This window comes from Styela clava, chromosome 10 (assembly GCF_964204865.1).
Source record: "Styela clava chromosome 10, kaStyClav1.hap1.2, whole genome shotgun sequence".
Classification (NCBI taxonomy): domain Eukaryota; kingdom Metazoa; phylum Chordata; class Ascidiacea; order Stolidobranchia; family Styelidae; genus Styela; species Styela clava.
The window spans coordinates 6,700,194-6,724,067 of record NC_135259.1 but is presented as its reverse complement, the minus strand read 5'-3'; the positions used below and the strand labels follow the sequence as shown (position 1 = coordinate 6,724,067).

General features: G+C 32.9%; 1 long non-coding RNA gene across 1 annotated transcript; it reads right to left on the bottom strand.

Annotated features, from left to right (window-relative positions):
* Positions 1-2,973: 2,973 nt before the first annotated feature.
* Positions 2,974-23,626, bottom strand: LOC120337350 (uncharacterized). Its single transcript, XR_013478325.1, has 4 exons — positions 23,330-23,626; positions 16,949-17,062; positions 8,133-8,246; positions 2,974-3,628 (listed from the first exon to the last, which is right to left on the bottom strand). It is a non-coding gene; the product is annotated as an uncharacterized LOC120337350 (long non-coding RNA).
* Positions 23,627-23,874: the final 248 nt, after the last annotated feature.

Genomic DNA, 23,874 nt, shown 5'->3' with positions numbered 1-23,874 from the left:
TTTCCTTCTATCCGTTTTTTCTAAATTTCCTCATTGACTTCAGAATTCTATGCCTGAGAAACGAGAATATTAATAATATCTAATCCTAATAAAATTCGTTAAAATATTTACATGTAATGTGTAGATTTACCTTGTATCCGTCTTTTCCTAATTTCCTCTTTACCTTCAAAAGTCTGTGCATGAGAAGCGAGAATATTATTAATATCTAATCTTACTAAAATTCGTAAAAATATTCACTTGCAATGTGTAGATTTTGCTTTTATCCTCTTTTCTTAATTTCTTCATGGCCTTCATAATTCTGCCCCTGAAACGCTAGAATACCATTGAAAATATCTAAGCCTAACAATATCCCTATTATTCCTAATGGCGGGAATGGGTCTAAACTAGTCTATCTATAACAAATAAAATATTAAAAACAAAAAAGTCATGGGTAGCCCTGTTAATCTTTTTCTTCTTTCGTCGGTGTCACGATATCTTGTTTCCTGTGGAAAATATCTCAAAAATAGAAGTGAAAATAATGATTATGACAAAAAGATAGGCAAAGATGGATATAGCATAATACTAAAAAAAGCTTTACTATTGAATATTCAATATCATTAATAAACATAATACTTCGTGCAATATTGTATCCGTATTAACATAATCTGGAAAATATTATATCGAACTAAAATTGAAATAAACACTAGTTGGAAAGTGTAAGCCTGCCTAATGAAACACATGTAACATATTTACCTGTATTCTCTTTTCCTAATTTCTTCATTGTTTTCATAATTCTGTGCCTGTGAATCTAGAATAACATCAAAAATATCTAAGCCTAAACAAAATCGTAATATATTTACATTTATTGTGTAGATTTTTCTTGTATCTGTTTTTTATCAATTTCTTCTTTGTCGTCATATTTCTGTGCCTGTGAAGCTGGAATAACATTAAAAGTTACTAAGCCTAACGAAAAATTTGTAAAATATTTACATTTATTTTGTAGATTTACCTTATATCCTCTTTTCTCGATTTCTTCATTGTCGTCATAATTCTGTGCCTTTGAAGCTAGAATAACATTAAAAATATTTGGGCCTGAAAAACTCGTAAAATATTTACATTTATTGTGTAGATTTTCCTTGTATCCGCCTTTTCTCAATTTCTTCTTTGTCGTCATAATTCTGTGCCTGTGAAGCTGGAATAACATTAAAAGTTTCTAAGCCTAAAGAAAAATTTGTAAAATATTTACATTTATTTTGTAGATTTACCTTATATCCTCTTTTCTCGATTTCTTCATTGTCGTCATAATTCTGTGCCTTTGAAGCTAGAATAACATTAAAATCATCCGAGCCTAAAATAAATTTGTAAAACATTTACATTTTGTGAAGTAGATTATCCATGTGTCCGTCTTTTCTTAATTTCTCCATTGTCTTCACAATTTTGTGCCTGTGAAGCTAAAGTATCATTAAAAATATCTAAGCCTAAAAAAATTCGTAAACTATTTACATTCATTGTGTAGAATTTCCTTGTGTCCGTCTTTTCTTAATTTCCCCATTGTCTTCACAATTTTGTGGCTGTGAAGCTAGAATAACATTAAAAATATCTAAGCCTAATAATATCCCTATTATTCCTGATGGCGGGAATGGGTCTAAAGCTATCTATAACAAATAAAATATTAAAAACAAAAATGCCATGACAAGCCCTGTTAATATTTCTCTTCTTTTGTTGGTGTCACGATATCTTGTTTCCTGTGGAAAATATCTCAAAAATAGAAGTGAAAATAATGATTATGACAAATAAGATAGGCAAATATGGAGACAGCATAATACTGAAAAAACTTTATTAATAAATTTTCAATATCATTAATAAACATAATACTCGTGCGATACGTGCAATATTGTATCAGTATTAATATAATCAGGAAAATATTATATCGAACTAAAATTAAAATAAGCACTAGTTGGAAAGAGTAAGCCTGTTTAATGAAACACCTGTAACACTAATATCTTCATTGTCTTCATAATTCTGTGCCTGTGAATCTGGAATAACATTTAATTTTACATTCAATGTGTAGAATTTCCTTGTGTCCGTCTTTTCTTAGTTTCTCATTGTCTTCAGAATTCGGTAACTGAGAAGCTAGAACATCATTAAAAATATGTAAGCCTAAAAAAATTCGTAAAATATTTACATTCATTGTGTAGGATTTTCTTTTGTCCGTCTTTTCTTAATTTCTCCATTGTCTTCACAATTTTGTGCCTGTGAAGCTAAAACAACATTAAAAATATCTAAGCCTAAAAATAATCGAAAAATATTCACATTCGTTGTGTAGAATTTCATTGTATCCGTCTTTTCTTAATTTCTCAATGCCTTCAGAATTCTGTGCCTGAGAAGCTAGAATATTATAAAAAAAATCTAAGGCTAAATAAATTCGTACATTATTCACATTCATTGTGTAGAATTTCCTTGTATCCGACCTTTCTTAATTTCCTCATTGTCTTAAGAAATCTGTGCCTGAGAATCTAGAATATCAAAAATATCTAATGCTAATAAAATTCGTGAAATTATCTACTTGTAATGTGTAGATTTTCCGTGTATTCGTCTATTCTTAATTTCTTCAATGCCTCTATAATTCTGCCCCTGAGAAGCTAGAATAACATTAAAAATATCTAAGCCTAAAAAAATTCGTAAAATGTTTACATTTATTGAGTAGATTTTCCGTGTGTCCGTCTTTTCTCAATTTCTTCATCGTCTTCATAATTCTGTGCCTGTGAAGCTAGAATATCATTAAAAATATCTAATCCTAATATTATCTCTAATATTCCTAATGGCGGGAATGGGTCTAAATCTATCTATAAAAAATAAAATAATAAAAACAAAAATCCATGGCAAGCCCTGTTAATATTTTTCTTTCTTTGTCGGTGTCACGATATCATGTTTCCTGTGGAAATAATCTCAAAAAATACAATGGGATAGCCAAATAATGAGAGAGCATACAAAAAACGCCTCTTTAAAAAATATACAATATCAGTAATAAACAATAAAATAAATAATAAATCAGTGATATGAACTAACAGGTAAAAATATTCTGAAGTAAGAATAACGTAAAACAAAAGAATTATTTCAAATTTTTCCTTCCAGGTTATCAAATACAGGATTGCATTGCAGGGTGTTAAAATACAAATAACAAACGAATTTAGTTTTCTGAGCTATGATTCAATTCATTAATAAATCTATAATCAAGAATCCGTTTGCAATAATTCAAATTACATAAATAGTTAGTTCCTCATGGGTCGACTCTCTTAAACTTCCGCATTTAATCCTTTTACAGTATGTATGGTACTGTACTGGTATAGTTTTAATTAACAGTCTTATTTGATATAAAGTGTATTTGCATGTGCTCCCCCATGCATTTGTTTGCGACCAAATATTAGTAACCAATGCACATGCATATGAGCTTTAAGTACGTATGGCAATGGGATACAGTCTCAAACAGTCTATTTCTCTATATCAAAGTCCTGTGTGTGGACCCAATGCATTTGTTGGCTAGCACATCTTAGTTATCTTTAACAAAACTCTTCCTCATATTTGAATAATTCAGTTTCATTTCTTTCTGGAAATAGAAAGTGTCGTCAAGTTCCATAATTGAGGAATCCTGTAAAAATATTTTAGTTATTATGCCTTTTTATAGTAAAGGAAGTAAATTATGAGCAACTTATTACGTATGATGAGGCTCTACACGACGCCTATCACGTTCTGGGCGGTGATGCTTCGCGCCATCATCCCTTAAACATATAACCTGCCAGTTTTCTCGATATTAACAACTTCACAACTTTGAATATTATTGTAGTCCATTACTGGCAGTGAAATATCCAGTCTACATGAACAAAGTACGAGAGACGAATAATATGTGATGAAATACGACAAATAGTGTGGTGATAAAAATGATTATTGTAGAGGTCGAAACGTATAATGTAGAAGCCAAAACTATTAATGTATAAGGCTTCTAAAGTTTACGACCGACCTAAGTATGTCGACAACATACTCAATTCCAAAAGATGCAAACAATAGCAACATTAATTTATGCAATATGAATGAACCCTATCATAACCAAAATTTAAAACAAGCAAACAATCCGTTTAAGAAAAACAATTTCTTCATTTATGAATGGTGCAGAAATTCTTGCACAAAAGATATTGCTATTTAATACGGCAAATAAATTTACACTACTTAAACGACAAACTTCTAATGCAAATTAGCTCTTAAATAGCCGACTCGCAATGATCCGAAATAATAATAAACAAACAAGAATATGAGAAGACAAGACCGATACAAGATTTTGTTTACGTGAACATTCCTATTTTCTTACCACGAACAGAAGATGAAATTGCCTTAAATGGAGTAGTCTATTCATTCGGTCATTCATAAAAAATACAATGCCCGATAACTTTTGAAATAACCCCGGGTCAAATATATATACGAAATGAAACACTTAAACTTTGTCTGTAGCTGAGGAAATGAATCTTAGTAGTAGTATGTGTAACCAACTACATGCTTATAATGGAGTTTTTAATGTTTGCAGTAAAATAGTACATTGTCTTACAACCTATCACTTGATACAATAACGCATGAAGTGAATATCTATTTCAAACATTACATTAACGGCCATTACAATATACTAGAGATTCCAACTAGAGAGATGTACCGATACCACTTGTCGATAAAACGCCGATATCATTATTTTAAAGCAGAAATTGTTGACATTTACATGCTATGTAATTTACAACCTATCATTTGATACAATAACGCATGAAGTGGATATCTATCTTAAACATTACATTAACGGCCATTACAATATACTAGAGATTCCAACTAGAGAGATGTACCGATACCACAACGAAAAAACGCCGATATCAATATTTTGAAGCAGAAATTGTTGACATTTACATGCTATGTAATTATTATCTCAAGTGTGCATCAAAACTAGTTAAAGTAACAGTTTGCAAGCATTATTCATGCCACACAATTTTTCAGATTGAAAAAGACATATTTCGTATAATAAGAAATTAATGTTTTGAATCCTGATACGTTTTTTGATTTGCATACATTGCACACTGACGCTAATAATATCGGTTCGGCTAGCAAACTCATCGGGTTTGGCTACTGTGGGTGGTAAAATAAATAAATGTTCACCAATTCTGTTTAACTGATATATTTCTTCATAATTTCCATGTAATTTTAAAAATGTCAATATGAAAAAGTGGCTGCAAAAATAGCCAAATTAGTTGAGCTAGTTGCTAATAAATGGCTAAAATCAAGCTATAATCCTATTCTCGTTTCTATTCGCAAGGTTGGGAAACTGCATTGCTCATACCCAATTTTCGTCTTTCCAACCACAGTTTAACGCACAAACACGTTCTGTTTCATAATCATTATTTTATCTCGGCTTTATGTTATGAATTAGTTTGCCTTTTGTGTATATTTTTCATTGCAGGCACAAGTTTGACCAGTGCTTCGCATTTGTACAGAGGCATTATCTAGCATATTGGGTGAATTTAGGCGCTTTCGGTTAACAGTTAGTTGGACGTGTTTTAACCTAAAATTATTCTAACACTCTCCAACAATAAAATTAGAAACAAGTTACAGTAATAAAACGCGGCTATTTGACGAACTGTATGGTAGAACAAGATTACATTGTCATGCCCTTGGGATACCAAAACAAGTTTATAAATGTCCACCTATCAGTAGAGGATCAGCTAAAATAAACGAACAAACGATTAAACGAGGATTTAATTAATATGACTCGGGATGTGTGCAGTGTAAATTGGATGTTTTCTGGCTTGCCAGCATGTTTGGAACTGTTTTCTATGCGCTCGAAAATATGAATATCCAGTGTAAGCGTCAAATATACAACAGTGCAACCTACAACAGATTTAACAACCAATCACAAGAAATCATTTTTCTTTGTTGTATTGGATACCCGACAGACGGACTGCATGCACCTTCTAAAAAGGAATCAGAACATCAACCGTTGGAATATCAAGCGCACAAACGAGGATGAACAGATAGAGTAATAATCAAACACAACAATTTGATACCAATCAAAAACTATATAAAATGTTTTACACATAGAGAAAACAATTTGTGGAATAAAAAACTAGTATTGACATAATGAAAAATAGGAAATGTTAGGAACTTCGTAAAATAGGCCCGCGAATGAACCTGAACGACTTTTGCGATTATTGTTGTATATCATTGTATTTTATTATTTCCAGTTTCGTGTGCAAAATGACCACTTATTAGCAAAGAATCAGCTAAAAAAGAAAAACAAACGATTAGGCGAGGAATTAATAAATATGACTTGGCATGCGCGCAGTGTAACTATGATTTGTCTGGCTTGTCAGTTTGCCTAAAACCGTTAACATTGCGTTCAAAAATATCCCTTTTCAATACACATATTAGAAACTATGAATGTCCAGTGGCAACGTCGGATAAATAACAGTTCAGCTATTCAAAACAGAACTAGCACGCAAACAACAGAAAATATCATTGTACTCCCTACAAGCATGTTAAAAAGTTGATATTTAGGATTGAAAATATGATAAAATTCCGCGAGTAACTCAATGTTGGCCCGTGAGATAATAATTACTTTTCACCCAGTTATTTGTGTCTGGTCCTCCTGTATTACAAGTTGTACACCCCTGTTTGATTTACATTTTTTACCACCAAAACTATGTCGTGTCTGACATTGAAACTTAACGGTTCTAATTAATTCACACTAAGGGAGACAAATCCGAAAAACTTTCGCTTTCAATTTATAATAAATTTTTCAGTCAAATATTTGCACCAGTAAATTGCGTTTTTTATGAATCTGTTGTTGTGCATCGCTTCCAAACATCTGATCAAGCTTTTTTGTCATGGCAGAGATATAGTGTGGGGAATCTTGTATAAATAGAACATTTTATTAGGAACACGAATTTTGCAGTTCCTTCTCTTCACCACATAGCTTAAGATTTTTGCAAAATACCATTATGAAATACAGCATTGCTCTGTAAAGCACTCGCAAGCCTTAACGAAGAACAAACTGGTCAGCATCGATACGACAAAATTAAAAAATTCTAAAATTTATTAAAAGTCTTGATGTTGCGTGCTTTCAAATCTACCAATTTATTACGCTTTATCAGAGAAGTAGAAGTGACCATTTCATTTCTTTCTTAAATGGCAACATCAAATAAAATAATACTACGTAACGCTGTGTGATTTTTCAAATCCTAGTTAACCTTATTTAGGTGCTTTAATACAAACTTACAAATACTCTATTGCAGTGAGATTCAGCTTGAAAATCCTTGGTTTGCCATAACAATCCAAGATGTTTCAAAGTCATAAGCAGAAAGCATCTGGGGGCACTATCATATAAGCCCAAACACCAAAACGCGCGACATCCGTGGAGATGACGGGTTCACTAAAACTTACAACTGCGCAACGCTATACAACAAGCAACGCTTTTTTATTATTAGTTGTTGGGTTTAAATATTCGAGATGAACTGTAGTTAAATTTGCATAATTAGTAGACGATGTGATAGAAAAGTCCTATAATACAAAACTGTTTTAATTCAAAGGACCCTAGTCGAAAACCTTGAACAGTTCCAATGAACCAAAAAAAAATCGATTAAACCAAGGTTAAAAACTACTGTTCTAGACTATTGAAAAACTGACAAAACGCTATGGAAACGAAACAAACCCATAAAGTACGAATACAATAAATACTATAAAATGAGGACCGACCAATTGTAATTATGCGCCATTGCCACTATTATAATCCCATTGCTGGCGACTGGCGCATACTTCAATACTTGTCAAACGATGGGAGAACGCCCAAAAAGGAATATAGTCCGCGTCTTTTCTGGAATTATGTATACGAAAATAACAAAGCAGCAAAATTTATTGCATACCAGCTAAAAACTGCACACCTGCCCGTGAACTAACGATTGCATTACATGACTTCACGAAATTATATAATTAAAATTGGGAAAAATATTTTGGACATCTTGTGAGGATAATTCAAATATTTACAGATCTTCCAGACTAGCGGGATTTAACATGATATATCCGTTTATACCTGACAAAATATGAATTGAAAGATTTATAAGATTACATACTTGCTCTTCACTCTTTGGACTATATAGGCTTCCATCTTACTCCGTGATGCACCAGACTATTAACAATGTGGATTCCGTTTGATTCATGACTCTTCCAAGCAGTGTTTTAGAAAACTGAAAATAAATATATAATTTCATTATCAAGTTTTGGATTTATAAATTAGAAAAAAAATGCTTTGACAGAGGTAAAGCAAGGGTAAGCTTATATTGAAAATACATAAAAAAAAATCAGTTCAATGTCATGATCATGTGTCCGAGTCTATCTAACATTAGGTGAAACAAAATTTCGTTGACCTAAGACACTATCAAGTTATTTGAATCACAATAATTGTTATTTAACAGGAATACAGAGAAGAGATATAGTTGTTCGAACTTTGTTGTTCTTTTTTCTTTGGGAGTTAAAATTAACAGGGACATGAGAAACTAAGCTTATACTAGAGCAGGCCCGCACAACATACGGCCCGCTAGATACTTCTGTGCGGCCCACGGGTGATTTGGAAACACGCCACTTCTCGTGTCTATCAATCAAAGCCGGCATTGTTATGCAATCCCGTCGCTACTCCGGTCATATTCAAAATCGTGAGATTTATGTTTTGCACTAGTTTATATAAATATCGAACTTTGTGTGAAATTGGTGTGCCCTTCGTGACCCCTAAAATTCGTCGCTCGATCCTCGACCCCCAGTTTGGGAAACCCCGATTTAGATATCTCAGTATTCAGACTGAATCACGCTTAAAACAATATCGATATACAATCTCACACCCATTAGTGCATATTAGCAACCTATTATTAACCCCATCATTTTTTACTAGCAGTTTATAAAACTGAAGTTTCTTTTTTGATTCGAATTTCAAACTTAAAAAAAAAATTCCTTTTTTTATGAATGGTGCAGAAATTCTCGCACAAAAGATAATGCTATTTACTGTAAAATTTCAAATAAATTGGAACAGATTTTGTAGAAAAATGTAATTTAACAGTCAAAAAGTACAACAGAGGAGAATCTATTGCTACTAAGCGGATTGTTTGTCTAGTCTAGCATACAATGGAAATATCCAATAATGATACATATGACTAAATAAATTGTCATACATATATTTGGTACGATTTTACAAAACTTAACCAGAGTAAAATAATTTCCTGCAGTTAGTTTATACTGCAACACACAATACCTAATTCTAATACAAAAGAAGTATTGAAAATGAAGGGTGGGTTTTCAAGGTTTTTACTCAAGAAAATAAGATTCTTCATATTTTTAAGCTCCCCAGTAATGAAAGTGTTCATTTAATTTAGGTGTTTTTCAAAATTATTTTGATTTTTGAGTTCATTTGTGAAATATGTATGTGGCAAAGTTTGCGGCCCGCCGGGACTTCAGATTTATGCTTGTGGCCCTCGTGATTTGAGATGTGCAGGCCTGTACTAGAGGTTTGAAAAAAATGAAAATATAAATTTTTCGTTTAATATAAAATTATTTGCTTATTTCCACGAAAATTATAGTTTTCACTTAATTTGAATGAGCTGTCAATGATCTGTCAATCTCATCATATAAATATCGACTAGTCAATTATTTACCAGTGCAGTGGTTTTCAAATGGCGGGGCGCGCCTCACATGGGGGCGTAAACATTGTAAGAGGACGTGAAGCTGATTGATGAAACTTAAAAAATAGCGTAAAATTTTCTCTGTCTTATTTTCTTAATTTATATCATTATATACATCCCATACACGTATTTGCAACGTGCTTCTTGATAAAACTTCCGCCCCAACTATCTGTGTTTTTGTAGCACATTGTTAACTAGGTATTTTGAGGTGGAGCGCGAGACTTGAGAAATTCCAAGCTTGGGCAGCTCAAAATGTTTGTGTATCGCAGGCATTACATGTTATATTTACTTTAATATTCAGGTCCTTTCTTGTTTTTCTCCCCAACAACTAAAAATATACATTTCATCGAATAATTTTCAATAAGTTACAATAGCCACAGGGATTGTAGACACTTTACATTCATTATAAGAACATAACATATAAATACTCGAAATAAACTATGAAGAAATAGGGAATATATATTTAACAACTGCATTACATAATATGGTACTTTGCGTGATCTACCATTTGTGATGAAACGGGTTTCAAAATTAATGAAAAATGTAATAAGCCATGTAAAATGATAGAATGATAAAGACTATGCTTTTAACGAAGTAAGACATGTTAGCTCAGGTACCTCATGATAAACGATTTTAGGGTCGTAATATTCGCATTAATACAGCGTCATACGAGTACATAGATACATATACGCATGAATAGAAGATATGAATACTCGCACTTAATAACAGCGCATTAGGAATATTACCAGCTTCGAACACTTATCAATATGAATCGTATGTTTACTTGGACTAACTAGAATTGCCAGCTTCAAACACTTATCAATATGAACTGTAGGTTTCTTGGACTACTAAGGATTACCAGCTTTGAACACTTATCAATATGAATGGTATTTTTATTTGGACTACCAAGGATTGCCAGCTTCAAACACTTATCAATATTCATCGTATGGTTACTTGGACTACCAAGATTGTCAGCTTCGAACACTTATCAATAAGAAACGCGTGTTCACTAGGACTACCAAGGATTGCCAGCTTTGAACACTTACCAATATGAATCGTAAGGTTACTTGGACTACCAAGTATTGCCAGCTTCGAACACTTATCAACAAGAATTGTATGGTTACTTGGAGTACCGAGGATTGCCAGCTTCGAACACATATCAACAAGAAACGTTTGGTTATTGGTTACTAGGACTACCAAGGGAAGTATAATTCGAGTGTAGGGGATTTGCGGCTACATTGGTGCAATTGGCCTAATTTATATATTATCCTTATTGCAAATTTCAGTTTGGGACAAGAATTACATGGTTAACCAGTACCGAAGACAGTAAGATTCACGGTCATATTTATGTAGTACTTGATTACAGTCACTCCAATATTGCCAGTATTGAAAATTTATTGCGATTCTGGATTGGAACATGAATGGCATGGTTATTAACTGATTACTACGAGATGGTATAAATCAGTGATTCCCAAAGTGGGCGATATCCCCCCCCCCTCTCATAAATTGACAAACCATGCAATAAAGGCAGACGGCAGAAACCTGGATTCTTTCATTTACGACCTCATATAGGGTGTAGGAGGGTTTTGTAACAATGAAACAAGTGCTACCAATGGGGGCGTATGTATTACTGTATATATTACTGCGACTAAAAAGTTTGGGAACCACTGGTATAGACCATGATAATTTACAGTTACATTTCTGAGCTTATTCGGATTCTTTTTTTTAGTATGATACTATTTTGTGGCAAAACGAGTTTGACTCATAAGACAGTAAATTCAACACAGAATATCAAGGACAATGTTATCAATAACGTTATACCCGTATAAATAAAAAAACATAAGAAATATAGTCATGGTCAAATATATCGACACGAAATCCATAACGATATTTTTTACCATCATTTCCCCGGAAATCATACGGTTTTTGTGTCCCACGTGTCCCCTGGGAAATACAAATGTGTGTTGTCCAATTCCATCTCGAGGGACGTGTCCCATAGACAAGTTTGGACATAGGGTAACTATCGCGATAATGCGTATACATATTAAGTTTTTGGCCATTTGGAAGCGTTACCACAAAATCTTGAGATGGTAAGCTGAAGAGATTATTTAATTATTAGATGCAAACAGCTAATCCTTGAAGAGATGCTGAAATTGTACAATATTCTGCCTAAAACTCAGCTATTATACAACGATACAACGACACTTCAAACACTCTTACGAAAATTTCTCTCTTGGTCTATTAGTGCATAGGTTCACAAAGAGCTCTGTGAGAGAAACTTAGGCGCTCCGCGAGCCATTCGATTACTTATTAAAATACTGACTTGGCTAATTTTGTGACTGTCCAAAGAAGTAATAACATCCTTAATAAAATTTGACATCAGCAGCGTCAAAATATGACAACGAGCGTAAATTCAAATGTGACATTATCTATAAGTAGGATCGCAGTGGATAAAAAGTTGTCTTTCGAGTAAAATATTCAATTCATAGCCGGTGCGAGCAATTAAAATATCCTGTCATAGTAATTTCATAGTAATTCATTTGTGTTCTGCGTTCTCGAATTTTAGTCGAGAAAACTTTTACGAATATTAAAATGAAAAATTACTATTTAAAAACTGAATAAAATACGTCCCAAAATGCCACTTATAAGTAGACCGGAATCGTATTTTGAGGTTAGTTAAATTTGATTTGTTTTTTCGGCACTCAAAATTATTTTAAAGATATGGACAAAATACGAATACTTTTTATAGTAAAGGAAGTAAATTATGAGCTACTTATTACGTATGATGAGGCTCTACATGACGCCTATCACGTTCTGGGCGGTGATGCTTCGCGCGATCATCCCTTAAACATATAACCTGCCAGTTTTCTCGATATTAACAACTTCACAACTTTGAATATGATTGTAGTCCATTACTGGCAGTGAAATATTCAGTCTACATGAACAAAGTACGAGAGACGAATAATATGTGATGAAATACGACAAATAGTGTGGTGATAAAATTATTATTGTAGAGGTCGAAACGTATAATGTAGAAGCCAAAACTATTATTGTATAAGGCTCCTAAAGTTTACGACCGACCTAAGTATGTCGACAACATACTCAATTCCAAAAGATGCAAACAATAGCTACATTAATTTATGCAATATGAATGAACCCTATCATAACCAAAATTTAATACAAGCAAACAATCCGTTTAAGAAAAACAATTTCTTCATTTATGAATGGTGCAGAAATTCTTGCACAAAAAATATTGCTATTTAGGGCAAATAAATTAACACTACTTAAACGACAAACTTCTAATGCAACTTAGCACTTAAATAGCCGACTCGCAATGATCCGAAATAATAATAAACAAACAAGAATTTGAGAAGACAAGACCGATACAAGATTTTGTTTACGTGAACATGCCTATTTTCTTACCACGAACAGAAGATGAAATTGCCTTAAATGGAGTAGTCTATTCATTCGGTCATTCATAAAAAATACAATGCCCGATAACTTTTGAAATAACCCCGGGTCAAATATATATATACGAAATGAAGCAATTAAACTTTGTCTGTAGCTGAGGAAATGAATCTTAGTAGTAGTATGTGTAACCAACTACATGCTTAAAATGGAGTTTTTAATGTTTGCAGTAAAATAGTACATTGTCTTACAACCTATCATTTGATACAATAACGCATGAAGGGAATATCTATTTCAAACATTACATTAACGGCCATTACAATATACTAGAGATTCCAACTAGAGAGATGTACCGATAACACTTGTCGATAAAACGCCGATATCATTATTTTAAAGCAGAAATTGTTGACATTTACATGCTATGTAATTTACAACCTATCATTTGATACAATAACGCATGAAGTGGATATCTATCTTAAACATTACATTAACGGTCATTACAATATACTAGAGATTCCAACTAGAGAGATGTACCGATACCACAACGAAAAAACGCCGATATCAATATTTTAAAGCAGAAATTGTTGACATTTACATGCTATGTAATTTTTATCTCAAGTGTGCAGTCAAAACTAGTTAAAGTAACAGTTTGCAAGCATTATTCATGCCACACAATTTTTCAGATTGAAAAAGACATATTTCGTATAATAAGAAATTAATGTTTTGAATCCTGATACGTTTTTTGATTTGCATACATTGCACACTGACGCTAATAATATCGGTTCGGCTAGAAAACTCATCGGGTTTGGCTACTGTGAGTGGTGAAATAAATAAATGTTCACCCATTCTGTTTAACTGATATATTTCTTCATAATTTCCATGTAATTTTAAAAATGTCAATATGAAAAAGTGGCTGCAAAAATAGCCAAATTAGTTGAGCTAGTTGCTAATAAATGGCTAAAATCAAGTTATAATCCTATTCTCGTTTCTATTCGCGAGATTGGGAAACTGCATTGCTCATACTTAATTTTCGTCTTTCCAAACACAGTTTAACGCACAAACACGTTCTGTTTCATAATCATTATTTAATCTCGGCTTTATGTTATGAATTAGTTTGCCTTTTGTGTATATTTTTCAGTGCAGGCACAAGTTTGACCAGTGCTTCGCATTTGTACAGAGGCATTATCTAGCATATTGGGTGAATTTAGGCGCTTTCTGTTAACAGTTAGTTGGACGTGTTTTAACCTAAAATTATTCTAACACTCTCCAACATTAAAATTAGAAACAAGTTACAGTAATAAAACGCGGCTATTTGACGAACTGTATGGTAGAACAAGATTACATTGTCATGCCCTTGGAATACCAAAACAAGTTTATAAATGTCCACCTATCAGCAGAGGATCAGCTAAAATAAACGAACAAACGATTAAACGAGGATTTAATTAATATGACTCGGGATGTGTGCAGTGTAAATTGGATGTTTTCTGGCTTGCTAGCATGTTTGGAACTGTTTTCTATGCGCTCGAAAATATGAATATCCAGTGTAAGCGTCAAATATACAACAGTGCAACCTACAACAGATTTAGCAACCAATCACAAGAAATCATTTTTCTTTGCTGTATTGGATACCCGACAGACGGACTGCATGCACCTTCTAAAAAGGAATCAGAACATCAACCGTTGGAATATCAAGCGCACAAACGAGGATGAACAGATAGAGTAATAATCAAACACAACAATTTGATACCAATCAAAAACTATATAAAATGTTTTAAACAGAGAGAAAACAATTTGTGGAATAAAAAACTAGTATTGACATAATGAAAAATAGGAAATATTAGGGACTTCGGAAAAACGGCCCGCGAATGAACCTGAACGACTTTTGCGATTATTGCTGTATATCATTGTATTTTATTATTTCCAGTTTCGTGTACAAAATGACCACTTATTAGCAAAGAATCAGCTAAAAAAGAAAAACGAACGATTAGGCGAGGAATTAATAAATATGACTTGGCATGCGCGCAGTGTAACTATGATTTGTCTGTCTTGTCAGTTTGCCCAAAACCGTTAACTTTGCGTTCAAAAATATCCCTTTTCAATACACATATTAGAAACTATGAATGTCCAGTGGCACGTCGGATAAATAACAGTTCAGCTATTCAAAACAGAACTAGCCCGCAAACAACGGAAAATATCATTGTACTCCCTACAAGCATGTTAAAAAGTTGATATTTAGGATTGAAAATACGATAAAATTCCGCGAGTAACTCAATGTTGGCCCGTGAGATAACAAGTAATTACTTTTCACCCAGTTATTTGTGTCTGGTCCTCCTGTATTACAAGTTGTACACCCCTGTTTGATTTACATTTTTTACCACCAAAACTATGTCGTGTCTGACATTGAAACTTAACGGTTCTAATTAATTCACACTAAGGGAGACAAAATCCGAAAAACTTTCGCTTTCAATTATTAATAAATTTTTCAGTCAAATATTTGCACCAGTAAATTGCGTTTTTTATGAATCTGTTGTTGTGCATCGCTTCCAAACATCTGATCAAGCTTTTTTGTCATGGCAGAGATATAGTGTGGGGAATCTTGTATAAATAGAACATTTTATAAGGAACACGAATTTTGCAGTTCCTTCTCTTCACCACATAGCTTAAGATTTTTGCAAAATACCATTATGAAATACAGCATTGCTCTGTAAAGCACTCGCAAGTCTTAACGAAGAACAAACTGGTCAGCATCGATACGACAAAATTTAAAAATTCTAAAATTTATTAAAAGTCTTGATGTTGCGTGCTTTCAAATCTACCAATTTATTACGCTTTATCAGAGAAGTAGAAGTGACCATTTCATTTCTTTCTTAAATGGCAACATCAAATAAAATAATACTACGTAACGCTGTGTGATATTTCAAATCCTAGTTAACCTTATTTAGGTGCTTTAATACAAACTTACAAATACTCTATTGCAGTGAGATTCAGCTTGAAAATCTTTGGTTTGCCATAACAATCCAAGATGTTTCAAAGTCATAAGCAGAAAGCATCTGAGGGCACTATCATATAAGCCCAAACACCAAAACGCGCGACATCCGTGGAGATGACGGGTTCACTAAAACTTACAACTGCGCAACGCTATACAACAAGCAACGCTTTTTTATTATTAGTTGTTGGGTTTAAATATTCGAGATGAACTGTAGTTAAATTTGCATAATTAGCAGACGATGTGATAGAAAAGTCCTATAATACAAAACTGTTTTAATTCAAAGGACCCTAGTCGAAAACCTTGAACAGTTCCAATGAACCAAAAAAAATTCGATGAAACCAAGGTTAAAAACTACTGTTCTAGACTATTGAAAAACTGACAAAACGCTATGGAAACGAAACAAACCCATAAAGTACGAATACAATAAATACTATAAAATGAGGACCGACCACTTGTAATTATGCGCCATTGCCACTATTATAATCCCATTGCTGGCGACTGGCGCATACTTCAATACTTGTCAAACGATGGGAGAACGCCCAAAAAGGAATATAGTCCGCGTCTTTTCTGGAATTATGTATACGAAAATAACAAAGCAGCAAAATTTATTGCATACCAGCTAAAAACTGCACACCTGCCCGTGAACTAACGATTGCATTACATGACTTCACGAAATTATATAATTAAAATTGGGAAAAATATTTTGGACATCTTGTGAGGATAATTCAAATATTTACAGATCTTCCAGACTTGCGGGATTTAACATGATATATCCGTTTATACCTGACAAAATATGAATTGAAAGATTTATAAGATTACATACTTGCTCTTCACTCTTTGGACTATATAGGCTTCCATCTTACTCCGTGATGCACCAGACTATTAACAATGTGGATTCCGTTTGATTCATGACTCTTCCAAGCAGTGTTTTAGAAAACTGAAAATAAATATATAATTTCATTATCAAGTTTTGGATTTATAAATTAGAGAAAAAATGCTTTGACAGAGGTAAAGCAAGGGTAAGCTTATATTGCAAATACATAAAAAAAAATCAGTTCAATGTCATGATCATGTGTCCGAGTCTATCTATCTTTAGGTGAAACTAAATTTCGTTGACCTAAGACACTATCAAGTTATTTGAATCACAAAAATTGTTATTTAACAGGAATACAGAGAAGAGATATAGTTGTTCGAACTTTGTTGTTCTTTTTTCTTTGGAGTTAAAATTAACAGGGACATGAGAAGCTAAGCTTATACTAGAGGTTTGAAAATAATGAAAATATTAATTTTTCGTTTAATATAAAATTATTTGCTTATTTCCACGATAATTACAGTTTTCACTTAATTTGAATGATCTGTCAATGATCTGTCAATCTCATCATATGAATATCGACTAGTCAATTATTTACCAGTGCAGTTGTTTTCAAATGGCGGGGCGCACATCACATGGTGGCGTAAACATTGTAAGAGGACGTGAAGCTGATTGATGAAACTTAAAAAATAGCATAAAATTTTCACTGTCTTATTTTCTTAATTTATATCATTATATACGTCCCATACACGTATTTGCAACGTGATTCTTGATAAAACTTCCGCCCCAACTATCTGTGTTTTTGTAGCACATTGTTAACTAGGTATTTTGAGGTGGAGCGCGAGACTTGAGAAATTCCAAGCTTGGGCAGCTCAAAATGTATGTGTACCACAGGCATTGCATGTTATATTTACTTTAATATTCAGGTCCTTTCTTGTTTTTCCCCCCAACAACTAAAAATATATATTTCATCGAATAATTTTCAATAAGTTACAATAGCCACAGGGATTGTAGACACTTTACATTCATTATAAGAACATAACATATAAATACTCGAAATAAACTATGAAGAAATAGGGAATATATATTTAACAACTGCATTACATACTATGGTACTTTGCGTGATCTACCATTTGTGATGAAACGGGTTTCAAAATTAATGAAAAATGGTATAAGCCATGTAAAATGATAGAATGATAAAGACTATGCTTTTAACGAAGTGAGACATGTTAGCTCAGGTATCTCATGATAAACGATTTTAGGGTCGTAATATTTGCATTAATACAGCGTCATACGAGTACATAGATACATACACGCATGAATAGAAGATATGAATACTCGCACTTAATAACAGCGCATTAGGAATATTACCAGCTTCGAACACTTATCAACATGCAACATATGATTACAATGACTACCAAGGATTGCCTGTTCCGAACACTTATCAATATGAATCGTATGTTTACTTGGACTAACTAGAATTGCCAGCTTCAAACACTTATCAATATGAAACGTATGGTTACATGGACTATCAAGGATTGCCAACTTCGAACACCTATCAATATGAACTGTAAGGTTTCTTGGACTACTAAGGATTACCAGCTTTGAACACTTATCAATATGAATGGTATTGTTATTTGGACTACCAAGGATTGCCAGCTTCGAACACTTATCAATATTCATCGTATGGTTACTTGGACTACCAAGGATTGTCAGCTTCGAACACTTATCAATAAGAAACGCGTGTTCACTAGGACTACCAAGGATTGCCAGCTTTGAACACTTATCAATATGAATCGTATGGTTACTTGGACTACCAAGTATTGCCAGCTTCGAACACTTATCAACAGGAATTGTATGGTTACTTGGAGTACCGAGGATTGCCAGCTTCGAACACATATCAACATGAAACGTTTGGTTATTGGTTACTAGGACTACCAAGGGTAGCTCCTTGAAATGCAATAAAATGAAGAAATAAAATTCCTGTTATATTCGAGAGATGCATCAATGCGTGATTTTCATATGCAATAAAGGCAGACGGCAGAAACCTGGATTCTTTCATTTACGACCTCATATATGGTGGAGGAGGGGTTTGTAACAATGAAACAAGTGCTACCAATGGGGGCGTATGTATTACTGTATATATTACTGCGACTAAAAAGTTTGGGAACCACTGGTATAGACCATGATAATTTACAGTTACATTTCTGAGCTTATTCGGATTCTTTTTTTTAGTATGATACTATTTTGTGGCAAAACGAGTTTGACTCATAAGATTAAACAGTAAATTCAACACAGAATAATAAGGACAATGTTATCAATAACGTAATACCCGTATAAATAAAAAACATAAGAAATATAGACATGGTCAAATATATCGACACGAAATCCATAACGATATTTTTTACCATCATTTCCCCGGAAATCATACGATTTTTTTGTGTCCCACGTGTTCCCTGGGAAATACAAATGTGTGTTGTCCAATTCCATCTCACGGGACGTGTCCCATAGACAGGCTTGGACATAAGGTAACTATCGCGATAATGCGTATTCATATTAAGTTTTTGGTCATTTAGAAGCATTACCACAAAATCTTGAGATGGTAAGCTGAAGAGAATATTTACTTATTAGATGCAAACAGCTAATTTTTGAAGAGATGCTGAAATTGTACAATATTCTGCCTACAACTCAGCTATTATAATACAACGATACAACGACACTTCAAACACTCTTACGAAAATTTCTTTCTTGGTCTATTAGTGCATAGGTTCACAAAGAGCTCTGTGAGAGAAACTTAGGCGCTCCGCGAGCCATTCGATTACTTATTAAAATACTGACTTGGCTAATTTTGTGACTGTCCAAAGAAGTAATAACATCCTTGATAAAATTTGACATCAGTAGCGTCGAAATATGACAACGAGCGTAAATTCAAATGTGACATTATCTATAAGTAGGATCGCAGTGGATAAAAAGTTGTCTCTCGAGTAAAATATTCAATTCATAGCCGGTGCGAGCAATTAAAATATCTTGTCATAGTAATTTCATAGTAATTCATTTGTGTTCTGCGTTCTCGAATTTTAGTCGAGAAAACTTTTACAAATATTAAAATGAAAAATTACTATTTAAAAACTGAATAAAATACGTCCCAAAATGCCACTTATAAGTAGACCGGAATCGTACTTTAAGGTTAGTTAAATTTGATTTGTTTTTTCGGCACTCAAAATTATTTTAAAGATATGGACAAAATACGAACGATTGTAATTTAAAATATTGCAAAAAAAAAATTGTTCGATATATTTTGCAGTAATTATCTTATATATATATCGTCACATATCGAGAAAAAGTCGTATTGGTCTTCATCGGTAGTTTCAAAATAGATAAAAGGTACATCGCGCGAACAATTTACTGTGTTTCGATTTCAGTTACTATATGGTATACATTTTAAAGAAATCCTAACATAACACAAATTTACATTGTCTAAATAGCGTTTTCAATCTGCTGCGAGACTGCTAGAACAAAATTTATGGTGATATCTTCCGTTTTAGATTTTAGTTTTATTATTTTATAATGCCGGTATTCAATCAAGAAATTGGGTTGCGGATTCACCTCTTTATCATTTATTTTTAGCATTTTTATTTTATAGCATTCTAACTTGTTTCGCAACTCATAATTCCGCACAAGAACAAAAAAAGTTATTGTCGGCCTCGCGGAACAATACATTCATATGTCAAGGAAATTTGTGATTCAGGGAGAATAAGCACATAAGTTGTTTAAAAACACGTCGCGCTGACAAAAACTATCGGCGATATGATGATAACTTGTCTTTCCCGCTTCCAAGAAGTGTTTCAGAAAGCTGAAATTTATATGAAGTGATGAAAATGTGGGTAAATTTTGTATAGTATTGATTTCAATTATATATAGTTGTTCGAACTATGTCATGATTAGGTTTTAGGTTTATAAGTTACAGAAAATGTAATTTGGCAGGAGCACAGATAAGCTACGCTTATACTTTAGTTAAATACATAAAAATGAAAATATTAATTTTCAGTTCATTGATAAATTATTCACAGATTTCCCCCCAAAAAACTACTAGCAACGAGAATATATGCTAACTATAGTTTGATTTACAATTTGGTGGGATATCATGTATATATATATTAACATTTTTGGAATCAAACTGGTTATCGAGCAGCGACACCCAAGTTTCTAATATCTGATTATAAAAGTAAGAATTCTAGAGTTTTCAGTTTCTTCAGTTGATCGAAAAGATTTAACTAACACCATTCAGTAGAGATAATATAGGACAGTTTATATTAATCAAGTTCTTCTCAATACACATGATTAGCCATGACATGACGTGACCCGCACTAACAATAGGGAAAAAATGACACCATGTCTCTCAATCTAAATCATGTCTCTAATTTATACAGTATCGCTTTTGGAAATTTTAGTTGGGACGCGAGTTCTATTAAGATGTAAGATTAACGGCTATCTTGATACAGTTAGTATTACGCACTCTGATAATATCATTATTGGAAGTTCCAGTTTGAACTAGTTAGGAACAACAATGACATGGTTATCAACTGTTTACTACCAGTGCGTGCAAGTCACGATGAGCCACAGTCACATTTAGGAAATTAGCCTGATTACTTTATATAATATGGTAGTTAGTGTACTGTAGACTACCATTTGTGGCAAAAAACGCTCATCAGATTAATAGAAAAGGCCAGGACTACGATTTCAACAAATTAGACATATTAGTGTATATATAGGCATCCTATGATAAACAACAAGTTGAACAATAAGTTTTAATATTCGCATGGTTATTAAATTGGGGTTGTGTTTTACCCGAATTGCACTTAATGAGGCATACTTGGACATAAGGTAACTATCGCGATAATGCGTATTCATATTAAGTTTTTGGTCATTTGGAAGCGTTACCACAAAATCTTGAGATGGTAAGCTGAAGAGAATATTTAATTATTAGATGCAAACAGCTAATTTTTGAAGAGATGCTGAAATTGTACAATATTCTGCCTAAAACTCAGCTATTATACAACGATACAACGACATTTCAAACACTCTTACGAAAATTTCTTTCTTGGTCTATTAGTGCATAGGTTGACAAAGAGCTCTGTGAGAGAAACTTAGGCGCTCCGCGAGCCATTCGATTACTTATTAAAATACTGACTTGGCTAATTTTGTGACTGTCCAAAGAAGTAATACCATCCTTAATAAAATTTGACATCAGTAGCGTCGAAATATGACAACGAGCGTAAATTCAAATGTGACATTATCTATAAGTAGGATCGCAGTGGATAAAAAGTTGTCTCTCGAGTAAAATATTCAATTCATAGCCGGTGCGATCAATTAAAATATCTTGTCATAGTAATTTCATAGTAATTCATTTGTGTTCTGCGTTCTCGAATTTTAGTCGAGAAAACTTTTACGAATATTAAAATGAAAAATTACTATTTAAAAACTGAATAAAATACGTCCCAAAATGCCACTTATAAGTAGACCGGAATCGTATTTTGAGGTTAGTTAAATTTGATTTGTTTTTTCGGCACTCAAAATTATTTTAAAGATATGGACAAAATACGAACGATTGTAATTTAAAATATTGCAAAAAAAAAATTGTTCGATATATTTTGCAATAATTATCTTAAATATATATCGTCACATACCGAGAAAAAGTCGTATTGGTCTTCATCGGTAGTTTCAAAATAGATAAAAGGTACATCGCGCGAACAATTTACTGTGTTTCGATTTCAGTTACTATATGGTATACATTTTAAAGAAATCCTAACATAACACAAATTTACATTGTCTAAATAGCGTTTTCAATCTGCTGCGAGACTGCTAGAACAAAACTTATGGTGATATCTTCCGTTTTAGATTTTAGTTTTATTATTTTATAATGCCGGTATTCAATCAAGAAATTGGGTTGCGGATTCACCTCTTTGACATTTATTTTTAGCATTTTTATTTTATAGCATTCTAACTTGTTTCGCAACTCATAATTCCGCACAAGAACAAAAAAAGTTATTGTCGGCCTCGCGGAACAATACATATCGGCGATTCTACCAAAATGCTATCGCGTACGTTATTAGGACTTTTTCAGTATTCCAAAAACACCAAAAGAGTGTTCGAATCCAAAGTTGATAATATGTTTGTTGATTTTACATCCTTAATATATTTAATTTATCTGTGAAATTTAGATTTATTTATGCCTGGTATTGAGCCTATTAAAATGTTTAGCATTTAAATCAAGTAAAGTAATTTTAACTTATACTTAAGAATAGAAATAGATAACAATTTTAAAATTTCTTGTGGCGATCCGTGAATAATGGTGATGAATGTAGGAAGATTCAAAAGATTTTAATAACATACTTGCTCTTTAGACTCGAGGCAGCCACCGCTCTCAGTGATGCATAATCGGACAAATAACTCCGCATGTCTTGAGATATAATGATAGCTTGTCTTTCCCGCTTCCAAGAAGTGTTTCAGAAAGCTGAAATTTATATGAAGTGATGAAAATGTAGGTAAATTTTGTATAGTATTGATTTCAATTATATATAGTTGTTCGAACTATGTCATGATTAGGTTTTAGGTTTATAAGTTACAGAAAATGTAATTTGGCAGGAGCACAGATAAGCTATGCTTATACTTTAGTTAAATACATAAAAATGAAAATATTAATTTTCAGTTCATTGATAAATTATTCACAGATTTCCCCCCAAAAAACTACTAGCAACGAGAATATATGCTAACTATAGTTTGATTTACAATTTGGTGGGATATCATGTATATATATATTAACATTTTTGGAATTAAATTGGTTATCGAGCAGCGACACCCAAGTTTCTAATATCTGATTATAAAAGTAAGAATTCTAGAGTTTTCAGTTTCTTCAGTTGATCCAAAAGATTTAACTA